This window comes from Nerophis lumbriciformis, linkage group LG08 (assembly GCF_033978685.3).
Source record: "Nerophis lumbriciformis linkage group LG08, RoL_Nlum_v2.1, whole genome shotgun sequence".
NCBI lineage: Eukaryota > Metazoa > Chordata > Actinopteri > Syngnathiformes > Syngnathidae > Nerophis > Nerophis lumbriciformis.
In genome coordinates this window covers 11,397,753-11,420,026 of record NC_084555.2, presented here as the reverse complement: position 1 = coordinate 11,420,026, position 22,274 = coordinate 11,397,753, and the positions used below count along the sequence as shown (strand labels likewise).

Here is a 22,274-nt window from a genome sequence, read left to right as displayed (position 1 = left end):
TATTTTGACCCTGAGAAAGCAATAACGAGAGTTCTTCAACACCTGAAGTTGACTTTTCACGGTAATAAAATCTTAAAAGAAAGTCACCGCAGGCGTAAAGTGCCTTTTGCAAAGCAGCCAGACATGTGAGGCTGAATCATCTCTGACTCGACTCTCGCTGCCTTTGAGCTGTGGCGCTGACGTGAATAATTCAGAATCAAGACGCTGAGGTGCTTGTCAGCCGTCGCAGACAGGCGGCGGGTGTCGACTTTGGCACGAGTTTCCAGTGAAGAGGTGATATTCAATTAGACGCAACCAAGAAGAGCCGTCGCAGCGGGCCTTTTCATCGCTGCCGTGGATGAATCAATGAAAAAATAATAAGGGGCGGTCAATAATGCATCATAATCAGATGTACTCCAGCAATCTGTTATCGATGACTTGCATTGATATGCGGACTAAATAACAGGGGCTGAACATTAGCACACTGTTGTTGCTCGGGGGCATGGAAGACGAACACCTGTAAATAGAGATGTCACAGTCTCGCCCTACGCTCTAAGGTTCAGCTCCCGCGTCCCTCTATTTATTCAGGAGTTCCCTCGTCAACATCACTGAGGCCGCCTCTAAAAGGAGTGGTCCCATATATCATGCAAAGCAGGTCCAGTACGCACAATACGTGACGGAATGTGCTGGGGCCTTGTGTTTTCGCCTTGTCTCTGCTTCGTCTGCGTGCTGTCGTCTTATCTGCGTTGAGGTCCTTGAAGTCCTTGGCTGTTAGCGGGCTAAAACAAAGATAACATATGCGGTTGAGGCCACCCCTCAGACAAGAAGTTTTGTCCTTGCACAGATAGGAAAAATACAGCTTGAGCACAATAGCTAATAACTGTAGCAACGGACTTTAAGCATACTAAAGTTGTGTGATAATATATATACATGATTATTCTAACACTGAGCTATCATAAATTAATCAAATCTTCATTAGACACGTAAACAATGTGATAAAGAACATTTTACATCAATCAAACTAGGGATCTAGATATCTGGTCAGGACACTCCTCACTCTTTTGCCTTCACCTTCATTGTCCATTCGTTTTGGTGACTTTATATACTCTGGACCTAGACGTTGAGCCCGCGACATACATGGCGGATAATAACTGATACAGTCTGCTTTGCCAGTCTAAATGCATTCGCCATTTTCCGTAGTCTTCCCTCGACGGCCAGGTAATACAAAGCACACGCTACCTTTTTTGTCACATCCACGGGAGCTCGCATTCTCGTTGACTCTCCTTCGACAAATGAACGAAGTGTTTCGCTAAGTAGAATCACAGCTGACCTGGACATTGGAAAGTTCTCTTGTCGTCTGAAAAGTGTTGTATCCCAAATAGCTGCAATCGCTTTCTCTTAAGGTATTCATGTGTGATTTCCACAATTGTCTGTACATGTAGAAGAAGGAGAAACACGGGCATGTCTGGATGACTCGCTTCCATATTTCCAGTGGTTACCTCCGAGTTACGAAACCGCTTCATTATGAAGCTGGCTGTGGCGCGTTCTTTCTGACGTAACTTCCTGTGTGGGCGCGGTCCTTCTGACGTCACTTCCTCTCCGAACTCAGTTTGTAAACGATCAATGAGTCCATACAAAGCTAAGTGCCGGAGATTCAAGAAATACACGGCGCATTTAGCCGTGTAAAAATTTGTCCGAGGAGGGCCGCCTTAAACACTGGTTTAGTGTGGCTGAAACGGGGCTCAGGCTAAATAGTTATTCGTTTAAGGCAGGGGTCCCCAAACTACGGCCCGCGGGCCGGATACGGCCCCCCCCAGCGTCCAGAATCCAGCCCAACGGGAAGTCCCAAGTAAAAAAAATATATATATATTTTTAAATAATACCAAAAAAAAATACAATTATTATTTATTTTTTTATGGTATTTTTTTTATTTTTTTTATTTGTCCTTACTAGTCCATTTTCTACCGTCTCCTAGCCACTCAGGCAAATAATATTGTCTAAAAATGTATTTTACCATCGATAACGTGACATGAAGCAAGTGCGCTCTTTAAGTCAATTAGTGCGCGAGGAATATATATATATATATATATATATATATATATATATATATATATATATATATATATATATATATATATATATATATATATATATATATATATATATTCCTCGCGCACTAATTGACTTAAAAAGTGCGCTCTTTAAGTCAATTAGTGCGCGAGGAATATATATATATATATATATATATATATATATATATATACATATATATATATATATATATATATATATATATATATATATATTCCTCGCGCACTAATTGACTTAAAGAGCGCACTTGCTTCATGTCACATATACATATATACACATGTATACACACATATATATATATATACACACACATATAGACACATATACATGTATACACATGTATACACATATATACACACACACATTTACATATAATATATATATATATATATATAGTGCGGCCCCCAGCCAAATGCGGCCCCGGAGTCAAAAAGTTTGGGGATCCCTGGTTTAAGGGGTTAAACGACTTAGTGTAGACATGGCCTTAGGAGGTGGGAGGAAGCCGGACTACCCGTAGGAAAGCCACGCAGTCACGGGGAGAACATGCAAACTCCACACAGAGAGACCCCGAGCCCGGGGATCAAACCCAGGACCTTTGTATTGTGAGACACATACACTAACCCCTGTTCTGCCCTATGTAGTATTTATTACAATGTTTTTTGTTTTTGTTTTTTTATTATGTTTTACTTCTGCACTACAACAACGTAATTTCCCCAGTGTGGGATAAGTAACGGAGCAGGCACAAGACATTAAAACATTGTTGAGAACTTGTTGAATTGGTTTCTGACGTTGAGCAACTCAAACCAACGTGCTTTTTGACGACGTGTAATCAATACTGGGTTTCATTTCCCAACCGATATTTTACAACACAAAGACAACATGTTTTTTGACGACGTTTATTCAATGTCAGGTTGTGACGTTGAATTGACCATTTAAATTTAAATGAGGATGCAACCTTTCTGGGTCTTTCAGAAATATTTTTTAAAGAAGTGAGCCAACCATCGGTGCTTTGTTTACAGTGCTCTAGATCAGTGGTTCTTAACCTTGTTGGAGGTACCGAACCCCACCAGTTTCATATGCGCATTCACCGAACCCTTCTTTAGTGAAAAATACAATGTTGTTTTTTTTCAAATTCAAGACAAAGTTATGTGTTTTTGGTAACACTTTAGTATGGGGAACATATTCTAAGTAACAAAGACTTAATTTACAGTTATTTGGACACTAGGGGAACATATTCTAAGTAACAAAAACTTAATTTAGAGTTATTTGGACACGAGGGGAACATATTCTAAGTAACAAAGACTTAATTTAGAGTTATTTGGACACTAGGGGAACATATTAAAGTAACAAAGACTTAATTTAGAGTTATTTGGACACTAGGGGAACATATTCTAAGTAACAAAGACTTAATTTAGAGTTATTTGGACATGGGCGGAACATATTCCAAGTAACAAAGACTTCATTTAGAGTTATTTGGACACTAAGGGAACCTATTCTAAGTAACAAAGACTTAATGTAGAGTTATTTGGACACTAGGGGTACATATTCTAAGTAACAAAGACTTAATTTAGAGTTATTTGGACACTAGGGGAACATATTCTAAGTAACAAAGACTTAATTTAGAGTTATTTGGACATGGGCGGAACATATTCCAAGTAACAAAGACTTAATTTAGAGTTATTTGGACACTAAGGGAACCTATTCTAAGTAACAAAGACTTAATGTAGAGTTATTTGGACACTAGGGATACATATTCTAAGTAACAAAGACTTAATTTAGAGTTATTTGGACACTAGGGGAACATATTCTAAGTAACAAAGACTAAATTTAGAGTTATTTGGACACCAGGGGAACATATTCTAAGTAACAAAGACTTAATTTAGAGTTATTTGGACACTAGGGGAACATATTCTAAGTAACAAAGACTTAATTTAGAGTTATTTGGACATGGGCGGAACATATTCCAAGTAACAAAGACTTAATTTAGAGTTATTTGGACACTAAGGGAACCTATTCTAAGTAACAAAGACTTAATGTAGAGTTATTTGGACACTAGGGGAACATATTCTAAGTAACAAAGACTTAATTTAGAGTTATTTGGACAATAGGGGAACATATTAAAGTAACAAAGACTTAATTTAGAGTTATTTGGACACTAAGGGAACATATTCTAAGTAACAAAAACTTAATTTAGAGTTATTTGGACACGAGGGGAACATATTCTAAGTAACAAAGACTTAATTTAGAGTTATTTGGACACTAGGGGAACATATTAAAGTAACAAAGACTTAATTTAGAGTTATTTGGACACTAGGGGAACATATTCTAAGTAACAAAGACTTAATTTAGAGTTATTTGGACATGGGCGGAACATATTCCAAGTAACAAAGACTTCATTTAGAGTTATTTGGACACTAAGGGAACCTATTCTAAGTAACAAAGACTTAATGTAGAGTTATTTGGACACTAGGGGTACATATTCTAAGTAACAAAGACTTAATTTAGAGTTATTTGGACACTAGGGGAACATATTCTAAGTAACAAAGACTTAATTTAGAGTTATTTGGACATGGGCGGAACATATTCCAAGTAACAAAGACTTAATTTAGAGTTATTTGGACACTAAGGGAACCTATTCTAAGTAACAAAGACTTAATGTAGAGTTATTTGGACACTAGGGATACATATTCTAAGTAACAAAGACTTAATTTAGAGTTATTTGGACACTAGGGGAACATATTCTAAGTAACAAAGACTAAATTTAGAGTTATTTGGACACCAGGGGAACATATTCTAAGTAACAAAGACTTAATTTAGAGTTATTTGGACACTAGGGGAACATATTCTAAGTAACAAAGACTTAATTTAGAGTTATTTGGACATGGGCGGAACATATTCCAAGTAACAAAGACTTAATTTAGAGTTATTTGGACACTAAGGGAACCTATTCTAAGTAACAAAGACTTAATGTAGAGTTATTTGGACACTAGGGGAACATATTCTAAGTAACAAAGACTTAATTTAGAGTTATTTGGACACTAGGGGAACATATTAAAGTAACAAAGACTTAATTTAGAGTTATTTGGACACTAGGGGAACATATTCTAAGTAACAAAGACTTAATTTAGAGTTATTTGGACATGGGCGGAACATATTCCAAGTAACAAAGACTTAATTTAGAGTTATTTGGACACTAAGGGAACCTATTCTAAGTAACAAAGACTTAATGTAGAGTTATTTGGACACTAGGGGTACATATTCTAAGTAACAAAGACTTAATTTAGAGTTATTTGGACACTAGGGGAACATATTCTAAGTAACAAAGACTAAATTTAGAGTTATTTGGACACCAGGGGAACATATTCTAAGTAACAAAGACTTAATTTAGAGTTATTTGGACACTAGGGGAACATATTCTAAGTAACAAAGACTTAATTTAGAGTTATTTGGACATGGGCGGAACATATTCCAAGTAACAAAGACTTAATTTAGAGTTATTTGGACATGGGCGGAACATATTCCAAGTAACAAAGACTTCATTTAGAGTTATTTGGACACTAAGGGAACCTATTCTAAGTAACAAAGACTTAATGTAGAGTTATTTGGACACTAGGGGTACATATTCTAAGTAACAAAGACTTAATTTAGAGTTATTTGGACACTAGGGGAACATATTCTAAGTAACAAAGACTTAATTTAGAGTTATTTGGACATGGGCGGAACATATTCCAAGTAACAAAGACTTAATTTAGAGTTATTTGGACACTAAGGGAACCTATTCTAAGTAACAAAGACTTAATGTAGAGTTATTTGGACACTAGGGATACATATTCTAAGTAACAAAGACTTAATTTAGAGTTATTTGGACACTAGGGGAACATATTCTAAGTAACAAAGACTAAATTTAGAGTTATTTGGACACCAGGGGAACATATTCTAAGTAACAAAGACTTAATTTAGAGTTATTTGGACACTAGGGGAACATATTCTAAGTAACAAAGACTTAATTTAGAGTTATTTGGACATGGGCGGAACATATTCCAAGTAACAAAGACTTAATTTAGAGTTATTTGGACACTAAAGGGAACCTATTCTAAGTAACAAAGACTTAATGTAGAGTTATTTGGACACTAGGGGAACATATTCTAAGTAACAAAGACTTAATTTAGAGTTATTTGGACACTAGGGGAACATATTAAAGTAACAAAGACTTAATTTAGAGTTATTTGGACACTAGGGGAACATATTCTAAGTAACAAAGACTTAATTTAGAGTTATTTGGACATGGGCGGAACATATTCCAAGTAACAAAGACTTAATTTAGAGTTATTTGGACACTAAGGGAACCTATTCTAAGTAACAAAGACTTAATGTAGAGTTATTTGGACACTAGGGGTACATATTCTAAGTAACAAAGACTTAATTTAGAGTTATTTGGACACTAGGGGAACAGATTCTAAGTAACAAAGACTAAATTTAGAGTTATTTGGACACCAGGGGAACATATTCTAAGTAACAAAAACTTAATTTAGAGTTATTTGGACATGGGCGGAACATATTCCAAGTAACAAAGACTTAACTTAGAGTGATTTGGACACTAGGGGAACATATTCTAAGTAACAAAGACTTAATTTAGAGTTATTTGGACACTAGGGGAACATATTCTAAGTAACAAAGACTTAATTTAGAGTTATTTGGACACTAGGGGAACATATTAAAGTAACAAAGACTTAATTTAGAGTTATTTGGACACTAGGGGAACATATTCTAAGTAACAAAGACTTAATTTAGAGTTATTTGGACATGGGCGGAACATATTCCAAGTAACAAAGACTTAATTTAGAGTTATTTGGACACTAAGGGAACCTATTCTAAGTAACAAAGACTTAATGTAGAGTTATTTGGACACTAGGGGTACATATTCTAAGTAACAAAGACTTAATTTAGAGTTATTTGGACACTAGGGGAACATATTCTAAGTAACAAAGACTAAATTTACAGTTATTTGGACACCAGGGGAACATATTCTAAGTAACAAAAACTTAATTTAGAGTTATTTGGACATGGGCGGAACATATTCCAAGTAACAAAGACTTAACTTAGAGTTATTTGGACACTAGGGGAACATATTCTAAGTAACAAAGACTTAATTTAGAGTTATTTGGACACTAGGGGAACATATTCTAAGTAACAAAGACTTAATTTAGAGTTATTTGGACACCAGGGGCACATATTCTAAGTAGCAAAGACTTAATTTAGAGTTATTTAGACACCAGGGGAACATATTCTAAGTAACAAAGACTTAATTTAGAGTTATTTGGACAACAGGGGAACATATTCTAAGTAACAAAGACTTAATTTAGAGTTATTTGGACACTAGGGGAACATATTCTAAGTAACAAAGACTTAATTTAGAGTTATTTGGACACTAGGGGAACATAGTCTAAGTAACAAAGACTTAATTTAGAGTTGTTTGGACTCTAGGGGAACATATTCTAAGTAACAAAGACTTAATTTAGAGTTATTTGGACACTAAGGGAACATATTCTAAGTAGCAAAGACTTAATTTAGAGTTATTTGGACACTAGGGGAACATATTCTATGTAACAAAGACTTAATTTAGAGTTATTTGAACACCAGGGGAACATATTCTAAGTAACAAAAACTTAATTTAGAGTTATTTGGACACGAGGGGAACATATTCTAAGTAACAAAGACTTAATTTAGAGTTATTTGGACACTAGGGGAACATATTCTAAGTAAAAAAGACTACATTTAGAGTTATTTGGACACTAGGGGAACATATTAAAGTAACAAAGACTTAATTTAGAGTTATTTGGACACTAAGGGAACATATTCTAAGTAACAAAGACTTAATTTAAAGTTATTTGGACACCAGGGGAACATATTCTAAGTAACAAAGACTTAATTTAGAGTTATTTGGACACTAAGGGAACATATTCTAAGTAACAAAGACTACATTTAGAGTTATTTGGACACTAAGGGAACATATTAAAGTAACAAAGACTTAATTTAGAGTTATTTGGACACCAGGGGACCATATTCTAAGTAACAAAGACTTAATTTAGAGTTATTTGGACACTAGGGGAACATATTCTAATTAACAAAGACTACATTTAGAGTTATTTGGACACTAGGGGAACATATTCTAAGTAACAAAGACTACCGTACATTTAGAGTTATTTGGACACTAGGGGAACATATTCTAAGTAACAAAGACTTAATTTACAGTTATTTGGACAACAGGGGAACATATTCTAAGTAACAAAGACTACATTTAGAGTTATTTGGACACAAGGGGAACATATTCTAAGTAACAAAAACTTAATTTAGAGTTATTTGGACACTAGGGGAACATATTCTAAGTAACAAAGACTTAATTTACTGTTATTTGGACACTAGGGGAACATATTCTAAGTAACAAAGACTTAATTTAGAGTTGTTTGGACACTAGGGGAACATATTCTAAGTAACAAAAACTTAATTTAGAGTTATTTGGACACTAAGGGAACATATTCTAAGTAACAAATACTTAATTTAGAGTTATTTGGACACTAGGGGAACATATTCTAAGTAACAAAGACTACATTTAGAGTTATTTGGACACTAGGGGAACATATTAAAGTAACAAAGACTTAATTTAGAGTTATTTGGACACTAAGGGAACATATTCTAAGTAACAAAGATTTAATTTAGAGTTATTTGGACACTATGGGAAAATATTCTAAGTAACAAAGACTTAATTTAGAGTTATTTGGACACTAGGGGAACATATTCTAACCAAAAAAGACTTGATTTAGATTTATTTGGACACTAGGGGAACATATTCTAAGTAACAAAGACTTAATTTAGTGTTATTTGGACACTAGGGGAACATATTCTAAGTAACAAAGACTACATTTAGAGATATTTGGACATGAGGGGAACATATACTAAGTACCAAAGACTTAATTTAGAGTTATTTGGACACTAGGGGAACATATTCTAAGTAACAAAGACTTAATTTAGAGTTATTTGGACACTAGGGGAACATATTCTAAGTAACAAAGACTACATTTAGAGTTATTTGGACACTAAGGGAACATATTAAAGTAACAAAGACTTAATTTAGAGTTATTTGGACACAAGGGGAACATATTCTAAGTAACAAAGACTTAATTTAGAGTTATTTGGACACTAGGGGAACATATTCTAAGGAAAAAAGACTACATTTAGAGTTATTTGGTCACTAGGGGATCATATTGTAAGTAACAAAGACTTAATTTAGAGTTATTTGGACACCAGGGGAACATATTCTAAGTAACAAAGACTTAATTTAGAGTTATTTGGACACTAGGGGAACATATTCTAAGTAACAAAGACTACATTTAGAGTTATTTGGTCACTAGGGGATCATATTGTAAGTAACAAAGACTTAATTTACAGTTATTTGGACACTAGGGGAACATATTCTAAGTAACAAAGACTACATTTAGAGTTATTTGGACACTAGGGGAACATATTCTAAGTAACAAAGACTACATTTAGAGTTATTTGGACACTAGGGAAACATATTCTAAGTAACAAAGACTTAATTTACAGTTATTTGGACACCAGGGGAACATATTCTAAGTAACAAAGACTACATTTAGAGTTATTTGGACACCAGGGGAACATATTCTAAGTAACAAAAACTTAATTTAGAGTTATTTGGACACTAGGGGAACATATTCTAAGTAACAAAGACTTAATTTACAATTATTTGGACACTAGGGGAACATATTCTAAGTAACAAAGACTTAATTTAGAGTTGTTTGGACACTAGGGGAACATATTCTAAGTAACAAAAACTTAATTTAGAGTTATTTGGACACTAAGGGAACATATTCTAAGTAACAAAGACTTAATTTAGAGTTATTTGGACACTAGGGGAACATATTCTAAGTAACAAAGACTACATTTAGAGTTATTTGGACACTAGGGGAACATATTAAAGTAACAGAGACTTAATTTAGAGTTATTTGGACACTAAGGGAACATATTCTAAGTAACAAAGATTTAATTTAGAGTTATTTGGACACTAGGGGAACATTTTCTAAGTAACAAAGACTTAATTTAGAGTTATTTGGACACTAGGGGAACATATTCTAACCAAAAAAGACTTGATTTAGAGTTATTTGGACACTAGGGGAACATATTCTAAGTAACAAAGACTTAATTTAGAGTTATTTGGACACTAGGGGAACATATTCTAAGTAACAAAGACTACATTTAGAGATATTTGGACACGAGGGGAACATATTCTAAGTACCAAAGACTTAATTTAGAGTTATTTGGACACTAGGGGAACATATTGTAAGTAACAAAGACTTAATTTAGAGTTATTTGGACACTAGGGGAACATATTCTAAGTAACAAAGACTACATTTAGAGTTATTTGGACACTAATGGAACATATTAAAGTAACAAAGACTTAATTTAGAGTTATTTGGACACAAGGGGAACATATTCTAAGTAACAAAGACTTAATTTAGAGTTATTTGGACACTAGGGGAACATATTCTAAGGAACAAAGACTACATTTAGAGTTATTTGGTCACTAGGGGATCATATTGTAAGTAACAAAGACTTAATTTAGAGTTATTTGGACACCAGGGGAAAATATTCTAAGTAACAAAGACTTAATTTAGAGTTATTTGGACACTAGGGGAACATATTCTAAGTAACAAAGACTTAATTTAGAGTTATTTGGACACTAGGGGAACATATTCTAAGTAACAAAGACTTAATTTAGAGTTATTTGGACACTAGGGGAACATATTCTAAGTAACAAAGACTTAATTTAGAGTTATTTGGACACTAGGGGAACATATTCTAAGGAACAAAGACTTAATTTAGAGTTATTTGGACACTAGGGGAACATATTCTAAGTAACAAAGACTTAATTTGGAGTTATTTGGACACTAGGGGAACATATTCTAAGTAACAAAGACTTAATTTAGAGTTATTTGGACACTAGGGGAACATATTCTAAGTAACAAAGACTTAATTTAGAGTTATTTGGACACTATAGGGGAACATATTCTAAGTAACAAAGACTTAATTTAGAGTTATTTGGACACTAGGGGAACATATTCTAAGTAACAAAGACTACATTTAGAGTTATTTGGACACTAGGGGAACATATTCTAAGGAACAAAGACTACATTTAGAGTTATTTGGTCACTAGGGGATCATATTCTAAGTAACAAAGACTTAATTTAGAGTTATTTGGACACCAGGGGAACATATTCTAAGTAACAAAGACTTAATTTAGAGTTATTTGGACACTAGGGGAACATATTCTAAGTAACAAAGACTAAATTTAGAGTTATTTGGACACCAAGGGAACATATTCTAAGTAACAAAGACTTAATTTAGAGTTATTTGGACACGAGGGGAACATATTCTAAGTAATAAAGACTTAATTTAGAGTTATTTGGTTAGGGTTAGTGTTAGAGGGTTAAGGCCAGGGTTAGAGGGTTAGGGGGTTAGGGTTATAATAAGGCCACGCCGAATAAGGCATTAATAAGTACTTAATAATGACTAGTTAAGAGCCAATATGTTACTAATTTGCATGTTAATAAGCAACTAATTAATGGTGAATATGTTCCCCATACTAAAGTGTTACCATGTTTTTTTTACTGGTGCACAAAATGAACCGTGCATGAACATCACCTTGTTCAAAGAACAAAACCAACACAGTGCATAAACTCACAACAAATTACACACCTGCAAATCAGTCTGACTTCTGCTGTTGCCGTATCCGTAATACGCCGAACCCCTGAGGCCGACTCACCGAACCCCTAGGGTTCCATCGAACCCAGGTTAAGAACCACTGGTCTAGATGTTTACAGTGCTCTAGATGTTTATAGTGCTCTAGATGTTTATAGTGCTCTAGATGGTGGTCTGGGATTGGCTAGCTTTGTATTGTTTTCAGGGCGTATGTACTTTTTTATTCACAGTGTTGACCGGTGAATATATATAAGAGAATACAAGGGATTCACCCTTGTACAATGTCGGTGGCACTTTGTGCTGACCTGTCAGTCAAGCTGTGTTTTTTTTGCTTATTTTACCACCCGCCAATTTCCGCAAACCCCCAACCCACCTCCCCAACCCCCTCAGCAATCTCACTGTCTGCCTTGTTTTTGGACGGGTCTGCACAAAGCTTTAGATACACAACCTCCGTGTTCCTTTGGGGCCGCGTTGCCATACCAACCACATGCGCAGAGAAATGGAATTCTAGTCCAATTGTCTTATTTTTTTTCCTCATCTGTCACAAAACCAGGGCACAATTTCAGAAATTCCGCGGAATACAAACGGCTGCGACGACATTAACAAAACAGAAAAGGATTGCAGTCGCACAACACAAGAGCAGCACAATGCTATGATGCAAATGCGGAGACTGGAGTCATCATTTGTCAACAGTCGTGACTTGAATTAAATAAGGAAATGTCCTGCTAGTTCAGAACAAGTGTGTCACCACATTCAAGAGAAGATAAACGATCTGATATGCTGTGATGCATCAGTGTCAGGCCTTTTTTTTAATTATTTGGCTTTACTGAAGCAATTTCTACTTTGGTCTTGTCTGTGTCATTAAAACAAAATAAAATAATTCATTTTCATTCCATATTTACAACCATCAATCCAGGTGAGAGTTGAGTTTATGTCACAGCTTTGGATCCTGCAAACACAGAACATTTCTAGTCCAATATTAGCAGTTTTTACTTATAACATGACTACTTTTTCTTGTAAAATCATGACTCTTTTCATAAAACTCGAGCACACGGAACAGGGAGGGTACTGTGGGAAGCACAAAGGACGTGAGACGCGGGAAAACAAGGAGGACAGGAAGAGCAAGTACACGAGGGAAGCCAGAGACGGAATGCTTACTGCGAAGAGTTAACAACGTTCCGGCGTAGGCTCCAAGGGTCCACTGGTCTTTATGCTGTTGTCTTGATTAGTCCCAGGTGTGCTGATTACAGATTGCCTGCAACTTCGTTGTTGCGTGAACGTGACGCGCCCAGCGCGGGCATGGGCGTGTCCCGGTATGCTGCCAGCCTTAGAGTTGGAAGAACTGGCTGGTGATGAAAAGTGGGTTCGAGACTGCGTTGTGACAGTTTTTTTCGCATAATATTACACAATTTTTCTTGTAATACTTTGGAAGGTTTTACCCACAATGTTACTTAATTCTGGCAAAAAATACAAGTAGAACTTTTTATTTTTAAAATACTGAACATTTTTTCATAAATCCTTTTCATGTTTTTTTGTAATTCACACATTTTAATACCGTGACTTACTATACTTTCTTAAAACCGCAACTTTTATTCTCACACAACTCACACATATTTCTTGTATTATTAAAACTTTATTTCTTTAGTTTATTTACATTGTTATATTTAGTCACGGGTTATGTTCTTTTCAATTCTCAACACGGAATAGTATTTATTTAATTATTAAGAAGGCTTATTGAGACAGATGGGCCAATTAGGACCCGCATGTTGTGACAGAAGACGACCATGCTCACTCAGGGGGTCTCCCTCTTTAACGTGGATCCTCTGATGCGTTCAAAGACCCTTACCAAGATAGATAGTGACTGTGTGCTGTGACTAACACTCAGCCATGCAGAGAACATATACTTTAATGACTATTTTTGTCAAGCTCCCTGCTGGATGGAGAACCAGCGCAGTTCCAACCTGCTGGTGCTACGCGAAGATACACTACAGCATCGTCTGCCCGTTTCCTTGGTAACTAGAAAGTGAAGGTGGCATCAGCTGGAGTCAATCCTCTATTTAAGCTCAATTCCTGTTTTGGTTTTTTTCTGCGCTTTGCAGCTATCGTCGGTCTCGTCCATCTGCTCCCCACCAGCTCGCTCCTGACAACCACGAGGCAGCCGTTGCCATGGAGAGGACGACCGCCTTAACGACCTCAACTAATTAAATTTAGGTACATTTCACAACAGCGGATCTGCGCTGATGTCGAATTGCACGTGTGGGTTGTGCCTCCTATTTTTGTAGTGTATACAGTCGTGGTCAAAAGTTTGTATACACTTGTAAAGAACATAATGTCATGGCTGTCTTGAGTTTCCAATAATTTCTACAACTCTTATTTTTTTGCGATAGAGTGATTGGAGCACATACTTGTTGGTCACAAAAAACATTCATGAAGTTTGGTTCTTTTATGAATTTATTATGGGTCTACTGAAAATGTGACCAAATCTCCTGTATCAAAAGTATACATACAGCAATGTTAATATTTGGTTACATGTCCCTTGGCAAGTTTCACTGCAATAAGGCACTTTTGGTAGCCATCCACAAGCTTCTAGTTGAATTTTTGACCACTCCTCTTGACAAAATTGGTGCAGTTCAGCTAAATTTGTTGGTTTTCTGACATGGACTTGTTTCTTCAGCATTGTCCACACGTTTAAGTGAGGACTTTGGGAAGGCCATTCCAAAACCTTAATTCTAGCCTGATTTAGCCATTCCTTTACCACTTTTGACGTGTGTTTGGGGTCATTGTCCTGTTGGAACGCCCAACTGCGCCCAAGACCCAACCTCCAGGCTGATGATTTTAGGTTGTCCTGAAGAATTTGGAGGTAATCCTCCTTTTTTATTGTCCCATTTACTCTCTGTAAAGCACCAGTTCCATTGGCAGCGAAACAGGACCGGAGCATAATACTACCACCACCATGCTTGCCGGTAGGCTGGGTGTTCCTGGGATTAAAGACCTCACCTTTTCTCCATCAAACATATTGCTTTGTGTCGTGGCCAAACATCCCAATTTTTGTATCATCTGACATCTATACTTGCCAACCTTGAGACCTCCGATTTCGGGAGGTGGGGGGAGTGGTCGGGGTGGGGCAGGGGGCATGGTTGGGGTGGGGGAGTGGTTGGGGGCATGGTTAAGAGAGGAGGAGTATATTTACAGCTAGAATTCACCAAGTCAGGTATTTCATATATATATATATTTATATATATATATATATATATATAAGAAATACTTGACTTTCAGTGAATTCTGGCTATATATATATATTCATTTTATTTTATATATATATATATATATATATATATATATATATATATATATATATATATATATATATATATATATATATATATATATATATATATATATATATATATATATATATATAAAAATAAAAGAAATACTTGAATTTCAGTGTTCATTTATTTACACATATACACACACACATAACACTCATTGTTTAAGATTGTCACAACATTGCTGTTTACGGCAGACGAACTGCTTTAGGGTAGACGAAAACGTGACTGCTGTTGTTGTGTGTTGTTACCGCGCTGGGAGGACCTTAATGAAACTGCCTAACAATAAACCCACAAAAGAAACCAAGAACTCGCCCTCGATCATTCTACAGTTATAACGTCATTGGGCAGGCACGCTGTTTATATTGTGGGAAAGCGGACGTGAAAACAGGTCAGATCCGCATGGAGCTGGAGGGGGCGTGGCCTACAGCTCGGCCTGAATTTCGGGAGATTTTCGGGAGAAAATTTGTCCTGGGAGGTTTTCGGGAGAAGCTCTGAATTTCGGGAGTCTCCCGGAAAATCCAGGTGGGTTGGCAAGTATGTCTGACATCACATGGACGAAGATAAGACCTTCTGGAGGAAAGTTCTGTGGTCAAATGAAACAAACATTGAGCTGTTTGGCCACAATTGCTAGCAATATGTTTGGAGGAGAAAATGTGAGGCCTTTAATCCCAGAAACACCATTCCTACCGTCAAGCATGGTGGTGGTAGCATTATGCTCTGGGCCTGTTTTGCTGCCAATGGAACTGGTGCTTTACAGAGAGTAAATGGGACAATGAAAAAGGAGGATTACCTCCAAATTCTTCAGGACAACCTAAAATCATCAGCACGGAGGTTGGGTCTTGGGCACAGTTGGACAATGACCCCAAACACACGTCAAAAGTGGTAAAGGAATGGCTAAATCAGGCTAGAATTGAGGTTTTAGAATGGCCTTCCATAAGATCTGACTTAAACATGTGGACAATGCTGAAGAAACAAGTCCATGTCAGAAAACCAACAAATTTAGCTGAACTGCACCAATTTTGTCAAGAGGAGTGGTCAAAAATTCAACCAGAAGCTTGCCAGAAAGATTCGCTGTTATATATTTTTAAAAAAAGATATGGATGAGTAGTGTGTTCTCACAGTCTAAAAATGGGCACAAACCCCAACCCCCCCACCCCCCCGCTTTTGATTAATTGCAGCATTTTTTACTGCTTTGCACACACAGTTGACGTAAGAGTGATGCAAGACCCTCCCGCGTGCACACACACCGTCCTGCAGGCGCAGAAAAGAAATGTGAAATGTCGTTAATTCCTTGTCAGAGGATCATAACTTTGTAGCTCCTTCAGGTTTCAAAGTAGCAACATCCGCAGCAGACCAGAATTGGATCGATTGGGTGAAAACACCAATGTGACCTTTGACCTTGTCACATTGGTGTTTTGCCTGCAGCGTCATGAAAATCAATAAAATTCTGGCTCTTACATGGCAGACAGGAGAGGTAGATGTCACAGTCTGACCTTTGCACTTAACGGACACGAAGATCGTAAAATCGACTGGATTCTTGCTTCGACCAAGTGAAGGTATTTGTCACATCTTATCGCAGATCTAACAAAGGCGCCTGTTGGCTTTCAATATGACCTTTGACCTCAGTTTTTACTCGATAATAGTCTTGGTCTGACATGAAACAAATACCTTATTGGAAGTCAGACAAGCAAGATAAGCTTGACCTTAGCTCGCTCAAATAGTAAGCAATAGCAGTCCTTGTTTTCGGTCTTTTCCTGGTTAAGGGTCGCCACAGCACGTCAAATAGCATGATTAGTTTTTATATTTGATGCATAAACCTCACATTTGTCCAGGCTTGTAAAACACCAAGGGGCACATTGTGGCTTAACTGCCATCAGCCCGCACCGTCCGCACAAAAAGGAAACAGTACAACCAAAAAGACACTTCCTTTAAAGGGGAACATTATCACAATTTCAGAATGGTTAAAACCATTAAAAATCAGTTCCCAGTGGCTTATTATATTTTTCAAAGTTTTTCTCAAAATTTTACCCATCATGCAATAATATCCCTAAAAAAAAGCTTCAAAGTGTCTGATTTTAACCATCGTTTTAAACACCCGTCCATTTTCCTGTGACGTCACATAGTGAAGCCAACACAAACAAACATGGCGGAAAGAACAGCAAGCTATAGCGACATTAGCTCGGATTCAGACTCAGATTTCAGCGGCTTAAGCGATTCAACAGATTACAAATGTATTGAAACGGATGGTTGTATTGTGGGGAGGCACGTAGCGAAAACGAAATTGAAGAAGAAAGTGAAGCTATTGAGCCATATCGGTTTGAACCGTATGCAAGCGAAACCGACGAAAACGACACGGGAGAAAGCGAGGACGAATTCGGCGATCGCCTTCTAACCAAGGATTGGTATGTGTTTGTTTGGCATTAAAGGAAACTAACAACTATGAACTAGGTTTACAGCATATGAAATACATTTGGCAACAACATGCACTTTGAGAGTGCAGACAGCCCAATTTTCATCAATTAATATATTCTGTAGACATACCCTCATCCGCGCTCTTTTCCTGAAAGCTGATCTGTCCAGTTTTGGAGTTGATGTCAGCAGGCCAGGGAAGCTAGGGTCGATAGGGGGTTTAGCTCGCTCGTCTGCGGGAACAAACTGCCGCCATTGCTTGCCGTGCTACCGAGGACCTTTGTCCCTGAATTGCTCACACACTCCGGCAGATTCAGTGGGGGTCTGGCGGCAGATTTCTTTGACTTTATCGTTGGAAATGCATCTGCTTTGAGTGTCGCAGGATATCCACACATTCTTGCCATCTCTGTCGTAGCATAGCTTTCGTCGGTAAAGTGTGCGGAACAAACGTCCAATTTCTTGCCACTTTCGCATCTTTGGGCCACTGGTGCAACTTGAATCCGTCCCTGTTCGTGTTGTTACACCCTCCGACAACACACCGACGAGGCATGATGTCACCAAGGTACGGAAAACAGTCGAAAAAAACGGAAAATAACAGAGCTGATTTGACTCGGTGTTTGAGAAAATGGCGGATGTGACGTTATCGCTCCGAGAGCAAATATTAGAAAGGCGTTTAATTCGCCAAAATTCACCCATTTAGAGTTCGGAAATCGGTAAAAAAAATATATGGTCTTTTTTCTGCAACATCATGGTATATATTGACGCTTACATAGGTCTGGTGATAATGTTCCCCTTTAGTAAAGACACATAGGGCCTCATCTACTAAAGCAGGGGTCGGCAACCCAAAATGTTGAAAGAGCCATATTGGACCAAAAATACAAAAAACAAATCTGTCTGGAGCCGCAAAAAATGTGTCTTATAATGGAGGCAACACATGACGTGTCTATATTAGCTATAATAGTCTATTACACAAATGACTATGTGTCGCAGGCTGAAGCAAATCTTCGTTGACAGAAATGTTGAAATGTAATATTTATTTTACACATTTTTACAACATTGGAAAACATTAGTAAAACGGAGGATTCTCAGAGGGTGAGTTAACTCCTATAAATTACTGGTTTAGAATGGCCAAATGTACAGATATGTGTGTCCAAGTTCAAGGAAACGGCAGGCTTTCTTCTTCTAATGGATTCATTACAATCTTTGGCAAGCTAGGTAACATTTGCTGTGGTCTGGAACAACATGGCACGCAAACAACTGAAATGCAGCCGATATTACATACTGATAATGTTTGATGAGACATGCAAATATAAATTATATACAAAGAGGATAAAAGTAAAGTTTATTAAACAAGCTCAAATATACCTAAAAATGAGGCATGATGATGCAATATGTACATACAGCTAGCCTAAATAGCATGTTAGCATTAATAAGCTTGCAGTCATGCACTGACCAAATATGCCTGATTAGCACTCCAACAAGTCAAAAACATCGACAAAGCACACCTTTGTGCATCCACACACAGCATAAAACGTTTGGTGGACAAAATGAGACAAAGACGGTTGAAAGATTTTACATGTAAACAAACTGTTGCTTCGCAGTCCACACTATGGTGGGTTCAAGAACCGCCGAAATTAGTAGGACAAAACGATGTTCACTGAATACTCTCATCAGTGAAGCATACACACAATCATATTAAACTGTGGGCTTTCTAACAATTGGGAAGGTCTGTGTCATGTTTGTCCTCAACCAAAAAACATACTAAAATAAAAAAATTATTTGACCCCCTTTTTCCATTTTCAATCCTTTTTTAAAAAATGCTCCAAGTAGCCACTAGGGCGGCACTAAAGTTCTAGCCCAAACCATAACCCCAATCCAAGCTACATGAACATGAACCTCAAACATTTTGGGTGAGCCTGACGTCTGATCTAGGCTACTGGATTTGGGATTGATTAAAAAAAACAGGATTCTTGCTTTGACGTAGGAAAATGATACATCAAAAATAATATCAAAATGATCTTTGACTAAAGCTACTTCAGAGATTGGGTTGACAATAAAATCAATCAAATGAAAACTGACCAACCGTCATTGGAATTAGTAGGACTATTCCTCTGAAGAAATGTCAACACAATCCTTCAACATGAGTGAGATTCTTGCTTCACTGTACACCAATAGTTCATCATAACAGTATCAAAATGCTGCCGAAGAAACGTCAAATATCGTTCACCCGACCAACATTATCGATATGGTATCCTTTTAAATAGACAGGCATCTCTCATTGAAAGTGACCAGAAATATAGAAAAAGTACCTTCCTGAAAGAATACCCGTTTAAAATTGTCATTCTAAAACTGTAGTACCCGCTTATATCTCCATGTGCTACGCCAAAGAATCACTTAATTAAATATTCAAACACAGTGTTACTGTTCAAACTATGTGGAATGTGACAGTGGCCAGAAATAAGAAATACACTTGTTAAATAATGAATATTTAGGCCTACTACGAGAGATGTCCGATAATATCGGTCGGAAATTATCGGTATCGTTTTTTTTTACTATCGGTATCGGGGTTTTTTTTGTTTGTTTGTTTTGTTTTTTTATTAAATCAACATAAAAAAACACAAGATACACTTACAATTAGTGCACCAACCCAAAAAACCTTCCTCCCCCATTTACACTCATTCACACAAAAAGGGTTGTTTCTTTCTGTTATTAATATTCTGGTTCCTACATTATATATCAATATATATCAATACAGTCTGCAAGGGATACAGTCCGTAAGCACACATGATTGTGCGTGCTGCTGGTCCACTAATAGTACTAACCTTTAACAGTTAATTTTAGTAATTTTCATTAATTACTAGTTTCTATGTAACTGTTTTTATATTGTTTTACTTTCTTTTTTATTCAAGAAAATGTTTTTAATTTATTCATCTTATTTTATTGTATTAATTTTAAAGTACCTTATCTTCACCATACCTAGTTGTCCAAATTAGGCATAATAATGTGTTAATTCCACGACTGTATATATTGGTTGATATCGGTATCGGTAATTAAAGAGTTGGACAATATCGGAATATCGGATATCGGCAAAAAGCCATTATCGGACATCCCTACCTACTATGCCGGAGTATTGTTTGCTGTATGCTGTGGACTGCTTGCTGTCTCCAGTTCTCCCTGGTTCCTCTTCTCTTGTTAGCTGTTTCTTGTATGCTGTGAGCTATTCCCTGATTCCTGCTAGCTAGCAGCTAGCTGCTAAGCTAATGAAGCTAGCGCGGAGAAAGGCGTCGCCGGGCGCCGGTCAGAAGGAGTCTACTCCTGCACACCGTGACCAGGACTTCTCGGAAGACAGCAGGAACTTCACTAGGTGACAGAAAACACCGTGAGTATGGCTTCCTGCGCGTCTTGCACCTTACTCACGGAGAGGCTGGCTCTGCTAGAGGGCCGTGTCCGCCAGTTAGAGCAGAGTAATCTCGTAACTTTAGATGTTGCGGACACATCTGCTAGCGTTAGCTGTAGCGAGCTAACTAGCCCAGCATGTAGTAGTCCTAAGCGGCCTACAAGCTACGGTGTACCGGTTGAGACGCATAATAGATTTAGCTCTTTAGCTAGTCCTACACCCCAGTCTACCGGGCACCACACCTTAGTCATAGGGGACTCCATCACCCGAAATATAAAGCTTAGCAAACCAGCCACAATTAAGTGCATCCCGGGGGCCCGAGCACCTGACATAGAGGCTAATCTTAGGGAGCTAACTCGCAACAGGCCTAGTAAACACGTACGACAGGCTAATCGCACCACTAGTTATGCGAATATAGTTGTACACGTTGGCTCCAATGACACTAGAATGAGACAGTCAGAGATTACAAAGAGAAACATAGCCAGGACTTGTGATCTCGCTAGAAAGATGTCCAGGCATCGAGTAATTGTCTCTGGCCCCCTGCCTGCGAGAGGCAATGATGAGAGATATAGCAGATTAGTCTCGCTTAACAAGTGGCTGGCTAGCTTCTGTAGACAACAGGGACTAACGTTTATTGATAATTGGCCCTCTTTCTGGGGCAAACCAGGCTTGCTGATGAGGGACGGCCTTCACCCTAACCAGGAAGGCGCCATCATCCTGTCTAAGAATATAGACTACTGTTTAAGTCACATTTGACTAACTACACTAGAGCAAGCCCGGTCACAGGCAATTACAGAGCCTGCTAGTCCGGGTGAGGAGTCAGTTAAGCTAGAACTAGCCAGCGCCAGGCTGGATAATTCCTGTACGCATAGCAATTTTCTTAGAATAACACACAACTCACATAATGTGTTTTCTGTTGTGAATGTGTCCGGGGTAGATATGCATTCTACTGAGGTGGCAAATCATGATGCGTTCAGTCGATCGCAGCATCAAGCAAACAATCTGAAAATTCCCGTCGTATCAATTCCTAGATATGGTCGAAACTATTTAAAGTGCACTACGTATAATAAACGTAACATTATTAATATTTCTACTACGGATAATTTAAACAAAAACTCGTCAAAACAGCCCAATACTTATAATATGGGCTTTTTAAACATAAGATCATTGTCTCCCAAAACGTTATTAGTTAATGAGGTCATTAGAGACAACAATCTTAACGTCATTGGTCTTAGCGAAACCTGGCTCAAACCAGACAAATTTTTTGCGCTAAATGAGGCATCTCCTCCTAA

At 37.4% G+C, this 22,274-nt stretch overlaps 1 protein-coding gene across 1 annotated transcript in view; it reads right to left on the bottom strand.

Moving 5' to 3' along the window:
* wdr25 (WD repeat domain 25) overlaps positions 1 to 22,274 on the bottom strand; it is a 323,171-nt gene that overhangs the window by 34,158 nt on the left and 266,739 nt on the right. The window lies entirely within an intron of this gene.